Source organism: Kogia breviceps, chromosome 1 (genome assembly GCF_026419965.1).
Source record: "Kogia breviceps isolate mKogBre1 chromosome 1, mKogBre1 haplotype 1, whole genome shotgun sequence".
NCBI classification, from domain to species: domain Eukaryota; kingdom Metazoa; phylum Chordata; class Mammalia; order Artiodactyla; family Physeteridae; genus Kogia; species Kogia breviceps.
Window position 1 is genome coordinate 50,265,198 of NC_081310.1, and position 24,927 is coordinate 50,290,124.

A 24,927-nucleotide genomic window follows, 5' to 3' on the forward strand; every position below is an offset into this window, starting at 1 on the left:
GCTTAAAAGGGTCAAGAAAATTCCAAATTATTATTCTTAGTGGCTGTTTGGTCAGGTCTCCAGACTAATATCCAATCACATGAAATTCCCACTGTCACAGATTTTTAGAGTACTGTGTATCAATAACAACAGCTTTGTTTTCCCTTTACAAACGGAAAGGTACTTTCATATGTATCGTCAACTCTCAGTACTAGAATAAATTATCAAGATTCCTTGCCACCAACTCTACCTGTCAGGAATTGATTTTTCTAGTAAGTAAACATGCTTACCTGATGTATTAATTCTGCATCTCAGTAATTGCTTTATAATTTTCCTAAAATTTTAGGTGATTTTTAAAATTAAAATAAATGTATTTAATCTAAATCCCATAGCAGCAATTTGATCCTCTAAGTAGGTAACCTCAGTGGTTGGATGTATTCTGATTTGAAATGAAACCAAAGGACTTTTTTAAAAATCGAAATATAATTGACATATAACATTGTAAGAATTTAAGGTGTACAATGTGTTGATTTGATACAGTTATATATTACAATATGATCACCACCTTAACATTAGTGAACACTTCTATTGTGTCACATCATTATCACTCCTTTTGAGGTGGGAACAATTGAAATCTAGTCTTTTTTTTTTTTTTTTTTGCGGTACGCCAGCCTCTCACTGTCGTGGCCTCTCCCATCGCGGAGCACAGGCTCCGGACGCGCAGGCTCAGCGGCCATGGCTCACGGGCCCGGCCGCTCCGCGGCATGTGGGATCTTCCCGAACCGGAGCACGAACCCGTGTCCCCTGCATCGGCAGGCGGACTCGCAACCACTGCGCCACCAGGGAAGCCCGAGATCTAGTCTTTTAGCAACTTTGAAGTTTAAAATACAGTATTGTCTGTAATGACTATGCTGTGCATTAGATCTCCAGGAAGTATCTACTAGTTACAAGTTTGTACCTTTAAACAACATCTCCTGAATTCCCCCATCCCCTCAGCCCCTGGTAACCACCAAATGACTTTTCAAGTAAGAATTCTACTAAATCATAAACTTGCAATTCCACTGAAGTCTCCAGTAGACTAAAACTGCCTTGAGGGTAGAGAAGTGTCTTATCTATATCCTTAGCCCCTAGCACTCTGCCTAGCATACACTGCATATTCGATAAATGTTGAATAAATGAATGAATGATTTTAGTCATCTGCTATAGAAGTTCACTCTCAGATCCCCTAGTTAACTACCTAATCAATTTCTAAGCTTGGGGTTTTATGATTGCCTATAACTCTGGAGCCCCAATGCAGGATCATTATAATTCAATAAGGGAAATCAGAAAGAGCTACAATAGCAAACTCAGGGGGCAATAGATTAGAACCCCAAGAAAGGTTTAATCTCTAGCAAACACCATAGTCACAAATACACTTAGGCCCAGCTTGGGCTAGAAAACATGTAATTGATCTGAAGCCACAGAGCATCAAGGGAGGTGGCCTGCCCATAGAGAAAACTGGAAAGAAAAGACAAGCATTATGGCAACTGGTATGCTCTGAGATTGCTATTTATTTTCTGCTTGATAAGAATAGGAAGTTTCAGTTGGCATATCACCTCTTATTTTGCCCAAGTGGGGAAAAGTCCATTTTTATTAGTTGTATTAGGACCCATTTGTGCTTAATTTTGTTGGAAGTCAGTTCTAAAAAGGAGTCTTGGGACCCAGCCAGGATGGGAAATTCAAATTCCAAGAAAAATCGACAAAGATATATTTCTTTTTTATAGGAGGCATTTCCCCAAGGAAGAAGAAAAATTCTTGTATTTGACTGTTCCACAAGGAAGCTTAAAGAATGTACTGGGTACTTGAGGTCTGCCTTCTACAGAGGAGAACCATTGCTTGAGAAGCAAGAATTCTGAGGAATTGGCAGATTCTAGTCCACATTCTGCCACTAATCAGCTGGTGGCCAAGGATGGGTTAACCAGGGACGGCTGAATGACATAGTGGTGAAAATCGGGCTTAGAGTCAGGCAGACCTGTGTTCTCATCCTGACCCTGCTTCTTATTAAATGTATGAATGTGGACAAAGATTTTCTAAGCCTCTTCTCTTCAGGTTTATTATTTCCACCAACAGTGACTATTCTTTCATTCTCCTACAAAAAGAAGCCACTTCAAACTTGTTCTGAGCCCAGATCTGCTTTCCAAGCAGCCTTCCTGGCTGAGAAATTTAGCTCATACAGGGGACCACTTGTTTATTGTGCAAATAAAGCCAAGCCATTTGCCCCAAGCCCTGCCTCAGCAGAATGTTAGAATCTGTTAAACTCTTTGCAGGAGTTCCTGGGAGTAAATAGTTTATCTATACTCATTTCCTCATTGGATACTTGGCCTGTTTTGTATAGCTATCGAGCCCAGTAACTCAGCCCAGTCCAATCATGCCCAATGTACTCAGAGCCAAGTTACAAAATACTCCCTTGCTGCTGTCCTTGAAGTATCTTTTTACTTCGAACTTAACTGTTTCTCTAAAATGGGTATCCAGGGCCAGGAAATACGTATCGAGATTAGCAGGTCTGAGCCAAGGCTGACTGTGATGGCAGTTCATCACCATTCATTCACTGATTTATCAAACACATTATTGGGTGCCGACTAGCAGCTGCTTTGTTCCAGGCACTGTGCTGGACGCTGAGGATACAGAGATGAAAGATGTGGCCCCGCCTTCAGGCTGTACACAGCCCAACAGGTGAAAACCAGACATGTTCTCATCCTGACCCTGCCTCTTATTAACTGTATAAAGGCAGACAAAGCCTTTCTAAGCTTCCTTTTCCCTATCTCTAAAGTGGGAATAACAGTCCTACTTCATGAGGTTGGAGTGAGAATTAGTGGCTTAAAATATAGTACCTGGAACATAGACAGAGCTCAATAGATGGTGTGGGGCGCGGCAAAGCGTTGCCGCAAAACAGGATAAAAAAAGCTGAGTCATCCATCCTGTAGCCAGTGCACATGCGTTAAAATATGCTAACAAGGTTTTGAAACAGTAACCAGTCCAAAGGTGACGCGTGGCCATGCCTTCGATATGAACCAGTCAGAGACTTACACAGTACCCCGAATCTTATATAGACAGCTGCCGTTAAGGCTGCGGGGTCTTCCTTCCATCTTTCCATAACCAAGCTGTACTCCAATAAAGTGTGATACGAAAAAAATCTAGCGTGTGGTGACTGTTATTCTGCTGGTCAGACACAGCTCGCCATAAGATGGCATGTATGATTTCACTGTCATCATCATCCTGGGGACGGTCAATTATGATCTTAAATTAACAATTACAATATCCCTTGTGACGTATGAACATAGGGAGGAGGTCTTATAAGAGCATAGTCTGGGATGGTGATGTGAAAGAAGGCTAACAAGAGAAGGGGAATTAATACCTAGCTGAGCCCAGAAAGATAAGTAGTAGGAAGTCAGACATGGGAAGGGCATCTAGGAAGACAGAATAATAGCATAAAGAAAAGCCTAGAGGCAAAAAAAAAAAAAAAAAAAGGCACTTTCAGGAAATTGCAAGCAGTTCAGTATGCCTGGATCTTGGCACATATGTGGGGAAGTTGTGGAGAGCTAGTAAGGAAGGAAGGGGCCATGCCATTATCCTTGGAACATCCTTGCTGCTCTTCCATCACTGCTCCCGTTTAAATACCAGATGGTGCCATGTCCCTTAGCAGCCTTCTCACATGGCCTTAGCTTTAGAGATAGGAGTGTGTCTTTCAGTTTTCCATTTCTTCCTATTCCAGTCACTGTTGATGTCATAAGGGAGCAACAGGGCTCTGGTATAATGTTCAGGAGGTTCCCTGAGAGTGTGACCCACCCTCCAATACCAGACCAGAGAGTTCTCCATCAGGTAGGAAGAAGTCCTGGGAGAACTGGAAGAGGAAACAAAGTATCAACTACCTTTCAGCTGCTGCCAAAACCATTCCTATGACCAGTGTCTCTTTTGCTTCCTGATGACTTTGACCTAGCTACAGTTTGGGAGGTGAAGCTTTAAACTTGCTATGATGTCCTATAGGCAGGTCCGTTACATCAAGTCCACAGGAACTAACAAAGGATGTACTTTGTGTCTAGGACTCTGCTAGGCACTGAAGAGAAAGACTAAAGCAGTGTACTGAGACTCAAAAGGGTTATCTAAAGGTTACAAGCAAGTAGGTGCAGCAGAACCGGAAACCTAGCAGGACTGCAGAGTTCATGATCTTCCTGATACATTCTGCTGTTCTTTTGGCATTAAGTATGGCCTATGTAGCTTGGGGACAGGTAGGAAATAAAGTACAAGCCACGGCCAGTCATGTCATTGCACATCTTGTTGACGAAACCTGAATGAGCCTGACACAGTAGAGGTCTACATTCAATCAATGGGAGGAATATTGATTGGCTCTGTAAAGCAGGAAGAAGTAAAATATGACTGGGAAACTCTTGGCAAGCTCAGGTAACCTTGAAGAGGTCAAAGGTAGGCTGCTATTCAACAGAGCTCCGGGAAAACCAGGAGAAGCCATAACTGACCCTTGCATCTGCCCTAGGGTAAGTAAAATTGTCTCTAAGGAGCTCTTGGGTCAGAGATCCAGTCAGTTACTGTGGGCCATGAAGAATAAAAGGCAGTAACTGGAGGCTGAGGAGGTTTGTGGACCATTCAATTCTTTTCACTAGATTTGGTAATCAGTATCTGAGATTATGTATCATGTCTTATCGGTGGTGAAAGAGGGGAGAGGGGCAAAGGAACAGCCTAAAGAGAGAGAAATTGATGGAATTCAAAGGCAGAAGACTCCAGTAGACTAACAGAATGAATGTATATTAGACTGGAAATTCACTTTAAAACCCATGTGTCATTTGGCTCTATTAGCTTTAGACACGAAGATTTCGTTTTAGGTGTCAGTGAGAAATATCCGTATGCCACTAAGAGGCCTGTGAACCAGGGGCGCCAATGGTATACTTCCAAGTCCAAGTCCAAAGGCCCAAGAACCAGAGCACCGAAGTCTGAAGGTAGGAGAAAATGGATGTTCTAGCTCAATGAGAAATCAAATTCACCCTTCCTCATCCTTTTTATTCTATTTAGACCCTCAAGGGATGGGATGGTGCCCACTTGCATTGGTGAGGGTGATCTTCTTTACTCAGCTTTACTGATTAAAATGCTAATCCCTTCCAGAAACACCCTCACAGACACATCTAGAAATAATGTCTTGCCAGCTGTCTGGGCACCACTAAGCCCTGTCAAGCTGACTTTCAAAGTTAACCATCAAAAGCACACACAGTCAACAAATACTTATTGAATGCCTACATATAATATTGAGTGCCTAGACTCTGGGACTGTAGCCCTGAGTAAGGACACTGTCCTTGTCCTCAGGAAGCTTATGGTCCAGTTTACTCACTTCCAAAATTTCTTAATGGTGTTCCAGTAAGAAATGTATTTTACATCACAGCCATATATTTGTGTGTACACACATATATATAGACACAAGAGTTTCACAATATAATATTTATTATGTATGCTGCCTTCTGTATCTTCTATTTTGTTTTAAATGATGCTGGTTGTGACCCGCTGTTATGATTTTATAGCCCCCTAATAAGTCTTGACTTACAGTTTAGAAAACACTGGTCCCACTGAGATGTAGAAAGGGAAACAGTCATGTAAATAGGTGATTACAGTATTGTGTTAGAAGCATGTAGTTCTTTTTACTGTTCACCATTGTTATCTGTGGGATCCTTATTCAGTGAAAGGCTCCCTGAGAGGAGGGACTGTGGCCTGTATCTCTTTGTATGCTTCCTCCACCCCTCAGCCTTGGTAGAGTACCCTCCACAGAGAATGCAATAGATATATTATTGTTAATGATTGTGCTAATTCAGGTCCTCTTAACAGAGCCAAGAGAGGATTCGATGTGAAGGAGATTCACAGGGTCGGTGCCTGTGAAGGTTAAAGGGGAAGGAAGAGAAGCTGGGAAGAGCTTTCAGACCATGATGCAGCTCTGGTAATTGTGAAGGGGAGGCCAAAGGAAGGGGAAATGCGTAGGAAGAATCATGGACTACAGCACAGTTACAAGACAGGTTTGACCAACCTGATAGGATGTCCCTGAGCCAAAGTCACCTACTGGAAGAGTCTTGCAGGAACGGGCCTGCCTCATTATGCCCTGTGTGCTTTGTCATTGGCTGGGAGCCGCCCGTAGGAAGTGTGGCCTCAGCAGGACCAAGGTGGAGGATCCAGAGGGGCAGTGGGGTTGCCAGTCAATTATGCTGCCTACATAATTGTGTGAGTGACGATAGTTTTGACATCATAGGCTAGGTTTTCCTTTTCAACTGGAAGCAAGTAGTAAAAAATTCTAGTTAAGCCTGTACTTTGTTGTAGGTGCTTTCCCCACACCCCCTTTGGCTGTAGAGATGAGGCCCTCTCCAGCTGGCCCTCCCACCATCTAGCTGTCCTGCTATGGACCAAGCTTTAGGAGTTTCTTTTGGTACTGTCGTTCCGGGTTACTGTTCCTCAGGGGTGGGGTGCTCAAGAAAGTAGGTAACAGGAGAAACTTGAGAAAAGCCGCCGGCACCAGTGAATACTTACAGCCCCGAACCCAGAGACTTAAATGAATTATTCCCTGGTTAGTGACTCAGTTCTCTTCCTCTACTCCCTGTCCTTTACATCCACTGCAACCCACAGGGAAGATTTGGGGACCTAGGAGAGGTCTCTCCTCACTTTTTAATTCAGGCACTGCAGTTTGTGAAACAAAGCTTTCTTATATCTTCAACAGATTGTGAAGTTGTTGGTGAGCTGGGATTGGCTCTATTCTTTCTAGTTTTTTTGTCTCCCATCTTGGGACAAAGCGGCCCAGGCTGGGGCACTGACTGAACACCATCTGATGACCACTCAGGCAGAGAAAGTGGCCTCTCCCCAGCCCAGCAGGAACAGGACCTCTTAGTGATCTGAACATAAATGTGACATAACTTATTTACAGCTGTCAGAGCAGACTGGCAATATCTCATTCTGTGACTACCTTTTTATGTAAAGGGGCATCCCCTGATTTTTGTGGCTACACAGCTCATAGCTGGTCCAGTTTCAGGCCTAGTTCTTAAGATAGCACTATTCATGAGTAACTATTAAAAGAAATGTCACTTGGGTTAAATAATGACTATGTTCAGTATTTGTTCAGCATTCTACTTAGTAGGAACTCAAGCCCTGTACAAGCATAATCAGGATTTTGGGCTGGTGCTCAGGGGAAAATGTCAGGCCTAGTAGGTGTACGAGGCAATGGCATGTAGGCAGTAACTGAAGACAGCAGTGTGGATTACATCACCAGGGAGGGAGGGTAGCACAAGGGGCCGAGAAGAACCTTTGGGAAGGCCTGCGTTAAGGGCTGGAGTGTATGGAGAGGTGATGGCTGAGGGGAGGCTGGAGTGCCTTCTCCAAAGGGAGGGAGAGATTCTAAGTCAGATATTAGAAGGCAAATGGAAGGAAAAGAGACTTTGAATTCGCAGCTTAAGAGGCCATTGGCGTCTTTGAAGACGGTGGTTTCAGTATGGGAGTGGGTCGAGGAATGAAAGACATGAGGAAAAGGAGGCAATTAGTGGAGAATCTGCAATGTAAGCCGTCGTTTTGAGAAATTTGGTCATGAAAAGCAATAGAGAGATTGGATGGTAGCTTTAGGAAGAAATAAGACCAAAGAAATGAAAGAAGTAGTAATAGCTAATGCTTAACAATTATATATTTTAATTAACAATTGCATAGCATTTATAATGTGTCAGATACTGTTCTAAGTGGTTGACAATTAATTTATTTCATTGTCAGCTCTGCATGATGAGATAGTTGTTATTAGGATTACCCCCATTCTTGCAGATGAGGAGACTGAGGCATGGAATGGTTAAGTAAGTTGCCCAAACCCACAGTTAGCAATAATAGAACTGGTATTATTTAAACTATAGGCAATCTGGTTCCAGAGTCCAAGTTCGAAGTCACTTTTCCCTCTGGAATGATTTGGTAGTAGCTTGAGGAAGAAGTATCAGGATTTTTTTCTTATTTTTAATGGGGAAGACTTCAACTCGCTGGGGTGCTAAGAAGGAGCCAGTCCTTTAAGACAATGAACCAGAATTTCTGGATAATGAAAAGAACAAGATGCCAGAGTCGTGAGCAGCCATGGTGGGAAAGTGTAGATGAAACTGTTAGTCTTGAACAAAGTCAGCCCTAATTCTTAAATAGGAAGATGATGAAAATATAAATTACATTTTGCAGAGAGGGAAAACTGAGCGAATTCATATCAGATGGAGATTCTGCTGAGAGAGCTTGGGGGAGTGGTTAAGGCTTGAGGAGAAAAAGCTGCAGCTTCCTGGAAGGGAGAGAGAAGTCCTCTCCTAGCAAACTGCACTGAAGCCACTTAGTATGATGACTAAAGGCATCCTATATTCAAGGCCATATGCTGAGAGCTCAGCCTCCTTCTTTTATAGCTTTGCACAAGTTGAGAATGCTACTGAAGAGACACTTACAGAAGACAAGATAAGATCAAGTAGCACTTGGGACTTCCCTGGTGGCACCGTGGTTAAGAATCCGCCTACCAATGCAGGGGACAAGAGTTCGATCCCTGGTCTGGGAAGATCCCACATGCCGTGGAGCAACTAAGCCCGCGAGCCACAACAACTGAGCCCGCGTGCCACAACTACTGAAGCCTGCGCACCTAGAGAAGCCACCGCAATGAGAAGCATGCGCACCGCAACCAAGAGTAGCCCCCACTCGCCACAACTAGAGAAAGTCGGTGCACAGCAACAGAGACCCTACGCAGCCAAAAAAAAAAAAAAAAAGTAGCACTTGCATGGCTTACTGTTTTTACAGAGCTCAGAGAAGGGTACACTCAGAGATCTGTACACTTCAGAGGAGCTGCGATAAGGCTGGGCTTGAGCTGGACCTTGAAAACCAGGAAAATTTGAAAGAGAGAGGAAGAGCCAAGGTATTGTGTGGTGGAGGAAGGGATAGGAACAGAAGGATCAGAAGAAGAGAGGCAGTCTTTAGAAGGAGCTCTTGGTAAAAGTGCAGGAGCTGGGGTGAGGGGAGCAGTGACATTCAGGCCAAAAGACAGCCCCACCCCTTGACCTACTCGTGATTTGCATCCCCTTGGGTCCTCATGTCTCTATCAGTCTCCTTGGTTACTTCCTACCCCGTTGTGCTTTTTTCCACACACAGCAGTCATCACTTCCTAATATACCATATATATTTAAAATCTGTGCTTTATTTATTTATATCTGCTACTGGATTGGCCAAAAAGTTCATAAGATGGTACGGAAAACCCGAACAAACTTTTTGGCCAATCCAATAGAATGTAGGCTCTACGAGAGCAGGGATAAGAGTCTGGTTCATTGGTATTTCTCTAGAGTCTAGATCAGGCCTGGCGTGTAGAAGGTGCTCCCCAAAGATTTGCTCAGTGAATGAGTCCCCCAGCAGTTTCAGGGTTAACGTGTGGTGCTTCCAGTGTAGGCTCAGGGATCCCTGGGCTCACAGCCGGACCGCGGAGGGAAGGCTGCCAGCCTGCTTCTCGAATGGATGATCTTTAACATCAGGTGAAAAGCAAGCTCTCGACAATGAAAGGCAGAAACTTCTGGGAACTGGGGACGGAGGAAGACATCTTCCCTGAGGAGGAGGGAGAAGATGTTTAAGGACTGATAGATTTTAGGCTAAACGATCCAGAATGGTTTAGGTAGGAGGACGAGGGCCCTGCTGGGGCTTGACAACTTTGGGAGGCCCCACTGGCTCTTCCAGCCCTCAGGCTTTATTCATCTGTTCCCTCAGTTCTCACTGGGGGCTGTGCCAGCCCTGGTGAAAGGAACAGTTTATTCCAGAGTCCTCTTCTGGGTAAGGAGCATTTCCTCAGATCCTGGTCCAGGTAACAAGGGCTCCTTGTATCCTTGCCAGTTTTTTTAGACCGTCCAATAGCAAAAACATGATATTTTTTTCTCCTACATACATTTAAGTTTAAAATTGGCTTCAAACATGGAAACAAAACACGCACTGTTCAGAGGCCAGGGGTTACAAGTCTGAGCACTCATTGCCCAGCGATGGAGTGGATCCATGGTAGGCATTCCTGTGTTCAGAAAGCGTCAGCAGTATCACGGGTCTGCGCCCACCTCAAGCTACCCATCCCCTCACGCATCAGCAGGGTCATTTAATGTGTCATCCCCTCTGTGAAGGGGTGATCCAAATATCCTGCCCTGTGAAGTAGGCTTGAGAGTCCTCCGTGTTCCTGCATCTGAAGAGCGAAGGGGGTCTGCTCCCACCTATCAAAAACACCTTGCGTTCCTTAAAAAGAGGCAATCTGCTCTTAGTCAGTGGCACTGCTGTTTTGGAACTCGATTGGCCACTTGTCAGGTGAGGTCACTTGTCAGACCAGGTGAGCTGGCTGTTTCCTGGGAACCTTGGCATGTGGCTGCAGTCTCCCAGGGAGAGGCCTGTTGGCTTTGAATTCCTCTCACCCAGAGAAAACCTGAAGGCAGTCCTCCCTCCCTGTGAAAATGCCCAGGAAGAAAGACTCACAGTGAGAAACCTCTAACTGTCTTCTAGGAAGGGTGGGCAGGTGAGGGAACCCCTGGTGACATCTGTCAGCCCAGCTTCCTCAGCTGAAATAGCCACCATGGAGTGACAGGCCCCTCCCTTGGGCCAGGACATCCTGCGCGGAGCCCATTTCCTATTGAGCAGAGAGGCAGGCAGGCCCTGAGCAAAACTCCCCAGGGCCAGGGCAGCTCTGCCAGGTGCCCTCCTGAGCTCTGGTCTCAGTCGGGGTAGGTGTAGTCCAGCGCTGGAGGTGGACTTTGATACCTGTCTCGGGATGCTCCCTGGCAAAGGACTGCATGTGTCATTGCCACCTGACTCTGATGAACAGGGTGTGGGTGTCAGTCCGGAGGACTGATTTGGCAGCGGTTGGCTGAGGCAGTGTCAGGGAGGGGATCTGGTTCAGGGATCAGCTGAGGGCCTCGTGTGTCTGGCCTGCTCTCCTGCCCACTCTCCTTCTTTTCCTTTTCCCCTGGCATGGGCACAGACTCTCCTGCAGAGGAGAAATCACATCGTAGGGCCTGATCTGTTCCAACAATGCCTGGGTTCTAACCTGAACTCCACCAAAGAACGTGATGGAGCCTGATCCATCCATCCATCCATCCACCCATGGGCCAGCCCTTCTCCTGCCCTGATCCCTGGGGAAATTGTGCTACTTTTGTAAATTTCATGAATTCTCACCCAGATTTCAATGCTACAGAGCCTAGAGCTCGGTTATACCTCTGCCCACCCTATGCCCCATAGATACACTCCCCAAGGGGAAGAATTCATTTGGTCACTCTTGAGCCTTTCTGGCCCTTAAATTCTACTTTCAGTCAATTTTGGGGGGAAATCAATAACCACCACCAAAACCTGGGTACCATATCTGTTTTCTCCACTGCGAGACCTCTTGTTTCCCAAAACTGAGGCCTCCATGTGCTGTGGCCACGAGGCCAAATTAATCTACATTTTTAGAGGTCTGTTTCTTCAGAGGATTGTTTCTTTAACTGCTGGAGGGAATATCAGAGAAGGTGAGAAAGCCCCACTACCACCTGCTCTCTGACAAAAGACTGAGGGCACCTGGGGCTTCCATGAGCCCTCTGTGGCCAGCCCTCAGCTAAGCCTTTTCTAAACCTCCGCCTGGAGTTGGGTGAGGGACAGTTCATCATAATGTGGTTGAGAGCCACATTCATCTGTGGAGCCTAGGAGCACGTTACATATGAGATAACTGAGAGTTGAGGGTCTACACTGGTGCTTCTGGGGTTCTAGTGTGCCGCGGAATCACCGTGAGAGCTCCTGAAAGCAGAGCATGCTGGTCTCACCCCAGAGCTTCAGATTCAGTAGCTGGGATGGGGCCTGAGAACATGCATCTCTAACAAGTCCCTAGGAAATGCTGAGGATGCCGCTTGGGAGCAGATTCTGAGAACCACTGATTTACCCAACCAAGGGGTTTTTCCAGCTTCTCTCTAGCAAAACCCAGAGTCACCGGTTCCTTGTCATCCTTAATCCTTCTTTGGAGCAGAGCCACTGGGTGGATAGTGCTGCCATTAGGAGGTCAGGCTTGGGGGTCAGACTGGCTGGATTTGAATCTTGGCCTCATTTTATCAGCTGTGTGACCCTGGCCAAACTACTTAGCCTCTGTGCCCCAGATTCCTCACAATAATAAATACTCACATTTTCTGAGAGTTGGCACAGCTCTAATGTATTTATTATTTGTTTGTTAAATTCTTCCAAGACTATGAGGTAGGTGCCATTATATCCCTAAAGAGGACACTGAGGCACAGAGAGAAATAATAATAGCAAACACCTCATAAGATTATCATTTGGATTGAGATAATCCACATTAAACCTTCATTTGAAGATCTAAGAATGTTAATTACTTGTAATGTGGAAACAAAGATTTGAAGGTCCTTTTCCTTCTTTTGAGATTTTTAAGGATTTGCCTAAGAGGATGAACCATCCCACTTCCTCCTGGGTCCTAAGGAAAAGACCTACAATTCACATGCACAACTCCTCCATTATTTAGGTCCTCCCACAGGAGATGGGGCTCGCCTCTTGCAGACCTTCTGTCTCTGGAGAGCAGTCATGGTTCTGAGGGCCCCGGGGCATGCGCGGTGGGGAGGTGGACATGGGGTAGGGCTGCAAGAGGATGTGTGCAGGAAAGCAGTAGGGTGTGTGCGCCTGATTAAGCAGGGAGTCATGTATGAGACCTGATGGGGCAGCTCTGAGAATGCAGACTGTTTTCAAGCTCACCAGACCAAAAGAGGAGAGAAAGAGAGAAGAGAAAGAGCTTCCCAAACCCTGAGCTGCGCCAGCGCATTCCAGCATGACAGACACTTGCTAGTGGCCTTTGTTTTTCTACCAGAGCTGGAGGGGTGGGGTTAGAGACTGGGCCTTTGCTTTTCCTGACCTCCACACATTTTAGGCTGTCCTTTCACAGATCAGGACAGAGGGCTTTTGTTAAACCTAGGCTGAATATGAATATGAATTGGTACCAATCACCATCACTAAACTGAGTGAAAAGCAGATGATTAAACCTTCAGAACTTTCTAGCTATAAGAAACTATTCTGAGATGCAAGGATCCATCATTCAGTTCTAACCTATGCTCTCTCTCACCTCCCAGTGGCTCCAATGGCTCCTGAACCTCCTCTGGGTGCACACACCCCGCCCTGTCTTTGGGTCACCTAGCGCCTACTCAACAGGTGGGACGTGACTCCCCTCGATGCCTCCTAGACTCCCTTCCGCAGCCCCTCTGCTCACCAAGGCTGGATTCGGCGCCCATCTCAGTGCCCCCCCCCACCCCGTCCCCGTCCCTGGTTCTCATCGCGGTTCTCTGTACCGTGCGTAGTTTACTAGCTTGTCTGATTCCCTCTCTCAACGTGAAGGCAGAGCATCTCATTCATCCCTGATCTCCCAGTGCCAAGTACAGCACCAGGCTGATGCGGGTAATCACTGAATATTCACTGAGCAGTGTTTGGGGCACGCCCACCCTCTCCTCGCCAGGCTCAGTGCCTGCAGTGGGCCCTCCACGAGGGGAAGGCCTGACTCCTACCGTCAAAGAGAACAATAAAAGGCAGGAGACACTTGCTGAGTCGTTCAGCTTGGTTAGTGGTAAACACTGGGGTGAGAGCACATTTGACATGCTCCAGCTTAAAGCCGGGCTGAATTGATTGAGCTGGGCAAAGAGAGATGCTGTCAGCGTGTGAACCGGGCCAGAGTAGACAGATGAACGAGACGTGTGCCTGCACCGAGATGAAAGAACACGGGCTTAAACAGAAGCACTCACTGTCCAGTTTCATGCCTTTCTAGATACCTAGTTCCTCCTGTGTTTACAGTGCTGATAAGGTAAGCCAAGGCTCTGGAAGATCAGCTTTCTGGAGAGGCTTTACCATGCTGTTGAGGGGCTCAGGAGTGCCACAGGTGGGCTAAGGGAGACATTATAGGATTTGCCATCTCATAGGGGTTAACATTATTCTGGCCTGAATCTGAGCCTTAAAGATATCCCTCTGGCAGACAAATCTCTCTATGACTACTCCTCAAACCTCATAATTGCAGACTTTCTCTTCTACTCCAGTCAGTTGGTCCCCAGTGTGTACCCTTGGCCATAAGGGAAACCAGGATGAAAAGGTGTTTGGGTAGGTGGGGGGGGGGTACCTCTTTTGCAACTGGACAGATACCTCGAAGGTCATTTCCTAATAGGTCAGTAGAGTCCTTTTTCTGTAGGAGAGAGAAAATGAGGACAATATTCAGGTCTGGGAAGGCATATAATCTGAGGGGTTCCTATGTGTGCACCTGCTACAGAAAGACTCCATGGGCTGAATGCTGCCCCAGTGACTAGTTACTCTCTGGCCAAGTCTAATTGGTCTTGTATTCTTACTTCATTGCTTTTGTGTGCATATAGCCTTCTCAGGATGAATATATGCTCTTGGAGGACAGGGTACATATCCTGGTGCTTCCTTTGTATTTCAGCACAGTTCTGGGGACTTGGGATAGAGCCGGGAGGAGAGACAATACTTGTTGAAATGATAATAAAAATCAAGAAAGGCATTGGGTACAAAGCTCCAGGTCTACCCATTGTTTTTCCAATCCAAGAACAGTGCGCTTAAATTTAGTCCCCTGATTTTATTGGCTTTATAAACTTCTGGATGAAATCCTGTGCAAAACTTCTGTGTTGTGGAAACGGGCATTCCCTTGCCCCAAAATGGTTTGCAATCTATTACAGAAGTTCATGAAACTTTTCTGAGGCTGCTAGGAAATGTCCACTGTCAAAGGGAGCCTCTCTTTCCCTCCCCTCAGGCTGCAAAGGTAAGGCCAGAGCTACCTCTTTATTTTGGAGTAAAATTTGGCTCTACCAATCCTTACCCTTCAGTGAGCAGTGGAGGCCAGATTCAACAAAACAGCATGAGGGAAACTCATCCCTGGACCAATTTCTTTTTTTTCCCCATAAATAATAAAATTAGTTTTCTTTTCCTCCAGTCCTTCTAGCTGAGAGATCTGATATAGCAAAGTGGGTAACCTTTCTGTCCTTCAAGAAGAAATGACTAAAAGAAAGTAGAATGATTGTCTTCATATATTTGATTTGTAAATTTTTGATGCTAAAGAGGGGTTGGTGGGTTCTGTACGACTCACTAAGAGGGATGGGTAGAAAAGTAGAAGCCACACAAAGACTAATTTCAGCTCAGCAGGAGAAACTACTGTCTGCCAATTCCAACCACCGGAAAGGGAATGATCTATCTGTTTTGTGGTGTAATGGGTTTCATCACAATAAAGGTATTTTCAAAATACCTAGTTTACCTTTTTTGAATAGGCAACCAATGCAACAGGATGACATTTAAAAGGAACAAAAAAATATATTATGAAAGGTTAGTCCCCTTCCCACTTGTTTCTCAGACATTCCTTTTTCTTCTGAAGAGGCTGTGGCTTCTGGAATTGGGCAAGATGACCTCTGACGACCTTCCATCTCTTAGATTTGCTGGTCATAATACATAAGGTTCTTCAGAAAATTGAATTTGAATTTGTAAAATACAAATTAACTGCTCAAGGACAGGGCTGAGGACTTGTGACTTGACAGGGGAAGTATTGGATGGGCTCTGAGCCCCCCTTATGGCAACAGGCAGGTTCCAATATGTGACAAAAGAACTCTCTGAGGGAAATGGAATATAGACCCCTGTGCAAAGCTTGTAGGAACCTATTTGTCAAATGTAGCTCCCCCCACCACCATCATTTTGAAATTGAAGATTGGAACAGGACTGTAGGCTGGTGGGGAGGAGGCCAAAAATTAGAGGAAGGGGTTTGGGGTGGGGAGGGTGGAGACAGGCTTCGGGTAGAGTGGAATGCAATGGTCATGGTGCTGTCAGGAAACGATGGGAATCCTAACACTGCTGACTCTGGGCAGTGACCTTTCCTGCCCATTGGAAAAGCCCAAGTGCTCCTCTTGGCCTTTACTCCTGGCCATCTCCTGCCTTCTTCAGGTTTCTCAGACTGTTGTAAAGTCTGTTGTTGGAGTATCTAGAAGGCATGATTTCATTCCCTGACATATAGGGTGGCACATGACTGCATACATGGAATCTCTTTTCATGTATCTTGGAAAATTCAAAGGTACTTTTGACCTTGAAGGTAAGCTCAAACTGCTGATCCCGACAGATGAGTTCAACTGCAGTTTCAAGGGCTTCCAGACCTGACAAATCCAGGCAGCATCTGTCCTATTTCAGGAGTTTGGCTATTTCCCCAGAATAAATGGAGGGAAGTGAAAAAAGGTGGGGCTTTCAAGCAGGACTCCAGACTGATCTTTAATTACAGGAGGTATAAGAGGCCATCTTACCCACCCCTGGTTCAGCTTCTTAGAGGGGGAACAAACAATAAAACCATTTCATTCCTGACATTGTTACAATGATCATTATTCATTTAAAAGGTTAAGAAGTCAGTACTTATCAAATTAAATTTTTGAAAAGATGTATGTTTTCTAGACATAATTTTGTGTCAGCAATAACAAAGCACATGGCAAGCAAAATCAAAAAGTCATTAAGGATTTTCTTATCCACGACAAACTTGCAGGGCATGTCAAGGGACAGATTATTACCCGGCTCTGTGCTGGGAGGTAGGTTTGGCATCACTTTCACAAGCATCTCTTCACAGTAAGCGTTTATTAAGACTTCTCTCAGGGCACTTCCCTGGTGGCACAGTGGTTAAGAATCCGCCTGCCAGTGCAGGGGACACAGGTTCGAGCCCTGGTCCCTGAAGATCCCACATGCCATGGAGCAACTAAGCCCGTGCACCACAACTACTGAGCCTGAGCTCTAGAGCTCGCGAGCCACAACTACTGAGCCCGCAAGCCTAGAGCCTTTGCTCCACAACAAGAGAAGCCACCGCAGTGAGAAGCCCGCGCACCGCAACAAAGAGCAGCCCCTCCTCACTGCAACTAGAGAAAGCCTGCACGCAGCTATGAAGACCTGATGCAGCCCAAAAAATTAAAAAATAAATAAATAAATAAGACTTCGTTCAGGGACCTTGGCCATGGGAACCTCTGGGGCTGCAGTGTGGGCCTCCCTCAAGGCATTTGGGGCAGCGTTGTGCCATGGAAACATCACTTCTACTGATGACAACAGTAATAACAAGGACGGAAGTAATGTTCACAAGAGCTAACCTGTTTAAGTGTCTACCACCGAGATATTTGCTGGGAATTTGGCACGTATGTCCTCATTTTCACCTCACGACACTCATAATATAAGGACTTGTAGTGACCTGGTTTTACGTATGGGGAAGCTGAGGCTTAAAGAGGTCAAGTCACTTTCCCAAGGGCACACCGCCAGCAAGTGACGGGGTTAAGGCACAAACCCAGACCACTTGACTTCTCAGATTCTGTGTTATCTCTTACACTAAACTGAGTGGAGCCGACCCAAACACACAGGGTAATTCCAAAGAAAGATCTTAGGAAAGGAGGAAGAGAACAATAGCAGAGTGAATGTGAGAAAGACCAAGGGTAGGATCCAGGGACAAGTAAAAAGTAGATTACGGTGAGTGATGTTTAACTAAATCTGTGACTATAGAAGAGCAGGCTGGGGCTCATCTTTTACATAATGCCCATTTGGGTGGTGGGGGAAGTGTGTGTTTTGAAAGAGCCCTGCCGGCCTGGCTCTCACCTTCCCGGGCTCTACTCAAGGCTCCCCCCTCCTGGACAGGGCAGAACTGGGGAGGAGGGACATGTGCTTCAGGTGGGACCTGGTCTCAGCTACTTTCCTGAGATCCATAACCAGAACCCCTGTGTCAGGCTACAGATCTGTCCAGAGCATATAGCGGAGAGGTTGAATTGGTTGAAAGAAGTCATACTGGCTACATACATGTGTTTCTGAGAAACACCTGTCACCAAGCACTCATCCTAAGCACTCATGAGCGGGAAACCCTGTTAATTCAGCAGCATGACAAATGGAGAAACTTTGAACAAAAACTGTATGAATGATGTAAATTGTGAGAGAATGGAAATAATGATCTATTTATTGTGATGAAGAATGCTTATTGCCAATCACACACAAAAAATATTCCTGGTTTTGATAATTAGAAATAACCCTCTTTGGCCTAATCACCACATTACAAAGACATCTTACATTGGTAACTGTGATTTGAGTACACTCAGACCTGGATTAGTGTTTTTTAATTGTTCACACAAACCTCAGCTCTATTAAAGAGGGTTTGGGAGTTCTGAGGGGTTTTTTCTTCTTTGCTTAGAGGAAGAGGCAAGAAGAATGCAGAGGCGTGTTTGACATGCACTTCTTCAATGTTTCACACTAAGCTAAAGAGAGAAAATTATTCTGGTCCTTGGCAGTCCCCCCAGGACACGACTGATGTGCTTTTCTACGTGGGAGGCCTCATCATGCTGCAGATTTTCTGTTCCCAAGCTACCTCTGGCTTTATCTAGAACCCCCTTTTCCTTCTGAAGGCTAAATATACTGAAAATATTCAGTACTGCTCTGCCTTTGTATACATGGGGAGCTAAGAATGTACTGCCACAAGCATGGGTGTGCTGGATTGACTCCTGCCCATCACAGGAGCCAATTCTAAATTTCTAGAAACTTTGTGAGCTTGTTGTTAAGCCATGGGTAACTTGAAAGTGAACTGGCTGGGAGTATTTACACCACAGTAATTGGCAAATGCTATAAATCAGGGCTTTTCTTTCTTTGAGAACTAAAAATAAGAGACCACTATCCCTTCACCAAACATGCTATGCATTCACAATTTTTTTCAGCAAAATTTGTTGTGCATCTGCTAAATGACAGACCTTATACTAGAATTACTAGAATAAGAGCCATAATGATAGGTGATATATGATCTCTGGGCCAGAAGAGACTTCATTAACTTGGAGAAGCTCCCTGACTATTTTCCTGTCTACTTCAGAGACAGGTGAAAAGCTTTGGATCTATTCGCACTTGAGATTGAAATAGTCTGAAGTCTCTTCCACTTTCCATGATCAAACATCCTAAGAAAGAGATTTCAGAAGCTTGTAACCAATTCATCTCAAAATAAAATCTTTACTAAATGGCAGAAAAATCAAACCCCTGATTCTTTAGAAATATTTTTCTTCCTCTTTCTCTTCTAACCCTTACTCTGGATCCTTGGGGGTTTTTCATGCCAAAGAAGTGGATATAGTAGGGTAATTCCCTGGGATAACTTGGCGGGGGGTGGGGGGGGGAGGGGCGGTATTTGCTTTTGCTAATGCTTTCCAGATTGCTGGGAATAGGTTCATAGGGATTCCATAAATTCTATTTATCATTTATTTATTTTTAAATCTTGTTCAAATATATAATTTTCTCATTAGCCTGCCCGCTGCTCTGGTTTTAATTCTGTAGCTCTGTGTCCAGAATTTAAAATGCCAAAGGGAAAAAGAGACTGACTTGCCTTATATGACCCCAGTACCACCTAGTTCTGCCACTTAACTGCTGAATGACCTTGAGCTATCACTTTCCTAATCAATGTGTAACAGAATGGTGTTTCCACCCACAGGAGCCTTTAAAGGATTAACTGTGTCCCTCTGGGATTCTTAGAAAAGGGAAAAGCAGTTGATTAGCATTTATCCAGTGCTGGTAGTCCAAAAGACAAGCTCTGCATTGTCTAGATCATGGAAAACCTTGGTTTCCTTACCTCTAAGAACCATAATCAGCTTAGAAGGATCTGAAACAGTGGCTGCTCGGATTTTCCATTGAAGATCAAGAAAATAAAGTGACAGGCCTTGCGGAGTTATCTTCACTGAGGAACCACGAAACCACCACAGAAAGGTAGAAACAGAGTCTAGTCAGCATGGAATTCTCTTTGCTTTCCTTTCAATTTGTAACCCCCCTAATTCCCGTGCACAGCCTGTTGTGGTTGCACAACAGGAAATAAAGCAGGATCAGGTAGCCCTCAAAGGCATGGGTCATCAGAGAATGTAACTCCTGGCATTCTCTTCAGGACAACTTGAGAACGGAAGACAGTAAAGGAGCAAACCCCAGGCCTGCAAATGTGAGGGTGCAGGAGTGGGTTAAGACGTGACGGAATTACAGATTTTCTCTATTTCTCTTTCTTGTGGGCTTCAATTCTTTACCTTTGCTGATTTTTCTAGAAGATTTCATTTGTAAGCCTCCTTTATTCTTAAGAGACCAAGCATTTTTTGGAACACCTGCTCTGTGATACGTGCTGAGGATACATTGGACAACAAGATGTCATTTCTTTCCACAAAGGAGCACATGGGAGAGAAAGGGAAGGTAAGATGTGAGCAGAGTATATTAAGGAATGCAAAGCAGTAGAACAAGGGGATGGAAGAGCTTGTGGGAGGGGTCCTTAAGCCAAACTAGTTATGTTAGAGGGAGCTTCCTGGAAGAGAAGATATCTAGGCTAGTTTAAGGACAAATAGCTATTAGCCAGGTGAGCAGTAGGGAGACGGTGTTTCAAGCAGAAGAAAGAGAACATGTGTGGAGACATAAGAGGACAAGGCACATCAAAGAACTCAAATCCTATGAACAGAGTTTAGGATTTGATCAGAGACGAGAGGCAGGGAATGAGTAGGTAGAGGCCAGCACTGGAATAATCTGTTGGCCATGCTCAAGAACTTGCAGTTTAGGGGGAAAACAAGAAACCATTGAAGGATTTTAAGCAGGAGAATAGCCTTATTAAAATTGTGGCTTAGAAAGCATTTAAAAATAATATCATAATGGTAAGATTCGTTGATATTTATTGAGCACTTATTATGTGCCAACCATATTTTGAGCACTTTTCTTGATATAATACATTTCAGTCTCACAACAGTCTTGCCCAAAGCCACATGGCAGCAAGAAGGTGTAGTGTCAGGACACAGACCCAGACAGGCTGCCACCAGCAGCCCTGCTCTCAGCCACTAAAATATAAACACTTACATTGTTGTTCTTCATTAACAAATGTCAATTCTCATGGCTTACCTTTTCCTTGTTGTTTTTCAATTTTAAGCCAGTTTACTTCAGCAATTCTCATGCACAAATAAGAGGTCTAACTGTGAAAAACTCCAGATTTCAATTATCTGAGGTCTAGGGGGGTTACAAATTGAAAGGAAACCAAAGAGAATTCCATGCTGACTAGACTCTGTTTCTACGTTTCTGTGGTGGTTTCGTGGTCCCTCAGTGAAGATAACTCCGCAGGGCATTTCACTTTATTTCAAACTTGAGTTTTGCAGGGAATCCACAGGCATTCCTATCCTGAGCTCGGTTTCTGGATCTCAGAATGAGTTGCTCCTCCTTTAGAGGATTATGAGAGAGAAAACTAATTTCCTCTATTTCACTCGGAACCAGTTTTTGGGAATCAAATTCCTAGTTAACATGGAGCACAATTAAGAAAAATCAATCAGAGTTAAATGAGTGATAATTTTAAAAGGATGACTGTCACTTCTAGAGAGCAAGTTTGGTGCTTCTAGGAAGCCCCAGATTTTACATAGCTCCTGAGATATGCTTGCAAATATTACTTTTAATCAGTCCATCAACCAAAACTTACTGAGTACCGGCTCAGTGCCAGGCACCATGCTGGCTAGATACAGGGAAATAGTTAAGTCATGGTTTCTTCCTTCAAGCCTAAAGGAGGAACTGAGTCAGTCACTGAAATTCTTACAATACGGATGTTTATCAGCTTCATCTCCCTGAACACTTCCACCTCCCCTGTGATGCTTGCCACATGTGTCTCTTAAGTTGAAAGAAACATTAACACACTTCTTCCCCTGAAATGCTCCAGTTCTGGACAGTCACTCTAGTTCAGGGAAAAGAGAGATGCTTCCTGACTTGGGCTGACTGGCTGAGTCAGTTGTCACCAATGCATTACTTCCTCCTACTTTCCCATTTGACTGACAAATGAGCAGGCATACTCTAGCCCGTGCTGTTCTTATAGGCCTATTTGGGAGTTAGTGGGCTGCGGCCATTGCCTAAAGGGAAAAGTGAAGAATTTTTATTTCAAGTCATTTAGGAAAGAATTACTATTACTTTAAGCATTGAAAACAGAAATATTTCTAAAAGATACATCAGCCCTTTGGAGAATCTCTGAAAAGCCCAGCTATGTGACCAGAAGCCAACTCCATCCCTTCAGCAAACCTAGAGTCCTCCTTGGGAAGGTGTGACTTCTAAGGGCCTAAATGCAATGCTTGAGGATCAGTTGTCATGGAAACAAAGCTAGGACAGAAATAGCTCATTCAGTCTCATACCTTCTTTCCAACCAGGCACTGCTGGGGTGGGGGTGGGGAGTGGGAGGGGGGAGGAGACACAGCCACAGAGCAAAAGGGACTGTCTGTGATGAGAGATTCCCAGATCAGAAAGCTTTACAATCTTAGTGTTTTCCAGGAGAGCTTAACTTTCTCATTCCTCAATGGAGGAAGACATGCCGAGCTATGAGGAAGTGAGGTTTGGGGTTAATTTGACATTAACCTCATTCACAACACGCTTCTGTTTTCTCTCTTTCTTTCTCTCCATCTACTCTACTTGATCATGCTCACCCCCAAGAGTGTCACAGTGACCTCTTCTGCAGATTCCCAAGTGTTGACAAGCCATCACCTTTACCTCCACGGCCATCACGAGCCCCAAGGGACAGGTCAAACTTCTGAACTGGAGCGACAAGGATGCACCTTTTACAAAGAAATTGGAGGCTGCCTTCTCAGAGAGAGATACCAAACTCAGCTGCTCCCAAACACAGCACCTTGTTAGAATTCCCAGTGATATCGTTGCCAGCATTTTTGTGTGCTCCAGTAGTTGATGACACCTTGATTTTACAGGTATAAAGCCTCAGTCACCTTTGACCAGTGTCCAGCATGGTGCCAGACCATAATGAGTGTATGTGGTATTGCCTGCTCAGCCCCACTCACTTCCTTTAGAAACTGTCTCTCTCTCCCCACCACTTTATCTTTATGGACTTCTAATCTAATCCCATTGCAATGGTCATAATTGATTGCTTGATTTGATAGGGTGCGTTTTCAAGCTGAGCTAGGTGCCTTCTTTTAGATTTTTCAGCTTGGAACCACAGTGGCCAAAAGCTATAAGGCATAAATCTCAGAAGATGTCTGTTGTCAGGTTTTCCACCATGGGGAAATAGGCAGTCTGCAGCAGGGGAAGGAAAAAGCTAACACCAGGAAGAAGGGAAAAGGTAGAGAAAAAATCCACACCATATGAAGTTCCTGGCTCCAATGGTTCCTAGAGTCTGCTACATCCCTGCCCTTTTCGTGGGTTTATTGCTCTGGGAGAAAACCCAGTATCCTTCAAGTGTACGTCCTTTTTTTTTTCTTTTCTTTTCTTTTTAGAAATTGTATGAATTGAGTTTCTGTCACTTGCAGCCAAAGGATCCTGACTCTTCTCTGGCACTTAGAGGCACTTTGTAAATGTTTGCTGGATTACAAATGAGTAGTTTCTCAGTGTCCAAATTCAGAGTATCATGAGGCTGGAAGATGTTGGAAAGGCTGCTTGGTTTATCCCTCATTCTAGGGGCACTCCAGTCAAGGGGAAAGTGCTCTTATTTTTAAAGCCCTCCTGGAAGAAGATTTTATAACCTCCCCGCGTTACTTAACAAAGGAGATGAGAGGAACAGGGGCAATCATGACATCTGGAATTTCTCCTTCTTCCTTAAAAGTCCCTTGCATTCCTTTCCCAGTCTTAATGATTTTCCACTTCTTATTCTAAAAATGTTATTTTAAATCTTTAAATCTTTCATCTCTTTCAATCTTCATGTCATATAAAATCTATTTGTATTTCCCAAAATTTTGGGGGGTAATAAGATTATATGTTGTTCCCTGATTACTCTTCCTCGTAATTATAGCAGCTCATCATTAAGGGGTATACGATACACATTCTTTTATCCAGCAAATATTTCCTGAGAGCCTTGTACGTGTCAGACACTATGCTAAGAGCTGTGATACAGAAACATTATAGCTAGTTCCTCAGAGAAAATGAATCATTTAAAACCTAGTCTGGGGCTTCCCTGGTGGCGCAGTGGTTGAGAGTCCGCATACCGCTGCAGGGGACACGGGTTCGTGCCCCGGTCCGGGAGGATCCCACATGCCGTGGAGTGGCTGGGCCCATGAGCCATGGCCACTGAGCCTGCGCGACCGGAGCCTGTGCTCCGCAACAGAAGAGGGCACAACAGTGAGAGGCCCGCGTACCGCAAAAAAAAAAAAAAAAAAAAAAAAAAAAAAAAATAATAATAATAATGGGTCATGGACTTACCTGGTGGTGCAGTGGTTAAGAACCTGCCTGCAATGCAGGGGACACAGGTTCAATCTCTGGTCCAGGAAGATCCCACGTGCCGCGGAGCTACTAAGCCCGTGCACCACAACTACTGAGCCTGCGGTCTAGAGCCCATGCGCCACAACGAAGCTCGTGTGCCTAGAGCCCATGCTCTGCAACAAGATAAGCCGCCACAATGAGAAGCCCACATACCTCAACAAAGATCCAATGTAGCCAAAAATAAATACAAATAAATTAATTCATTAAAAAAAAATAATGGGTCATGATAGCAAAATAAGTTTAAAAGCTGAACAATTTACCAAAAAATATATAAAAATGACCCTTAAACATATTGCAAATATGTCTGATCTCAGAATTTGAGAAATACAAATTTCAATTACACAGAGATATAATTTCTCTAAAATTGATTTAAAAATAAAAACTACTACCACTGTTGTCGAAGCTGAGGGAAACAGGCACTTGCATACATTTCTGGTGATAATATAAATTAGAAAACTGTTATAAAGGGATATTTTGCAATATCTAATAACTATACATATGAGCTTAGCTTAAAAAATACGGAACGCTTCACAAATTTGCACGTCACTCTTGTGTAGGGACCATGCTAATCTTCTGAGTATCCTTGCAATGTTAGTATACATGCTGCTCTTATTATTGAGACAGATACTTTTATCTTCATTATAGAGCACAGGAGACCAAGATTCACAGGGGTTAAGTAACTTGGCCAAAGTTACACAATTATAA

The 24,927-nt window shown here is 44.5% G+C and overlaps 1 protein-coding gene and 1 non-coding gene across 2 annotated transcripts in view; both read right to left on the minus strand.

Moving 5' to 3' along the window:
• C1H1orf105 (chromosome 1 C1orf105 homolog) overlaps positions 1-24,927 on the minus strand; it is an 86,004-nt gene that overhangs the window by 22,222 nt on the left and 38,855 nt on the right. The gene's annotated exons all lie outside the window — the stretch shown is intronic.
• LOC131746828 (U6 spliceosomal RNA) lies at positions 24,735-24,838 on the minus strand. The gene has a single exon (XR_009332673.1). It is a non-coding gene; the product is annotated as a U6 spliceosomal RNA (small nuclear RNA).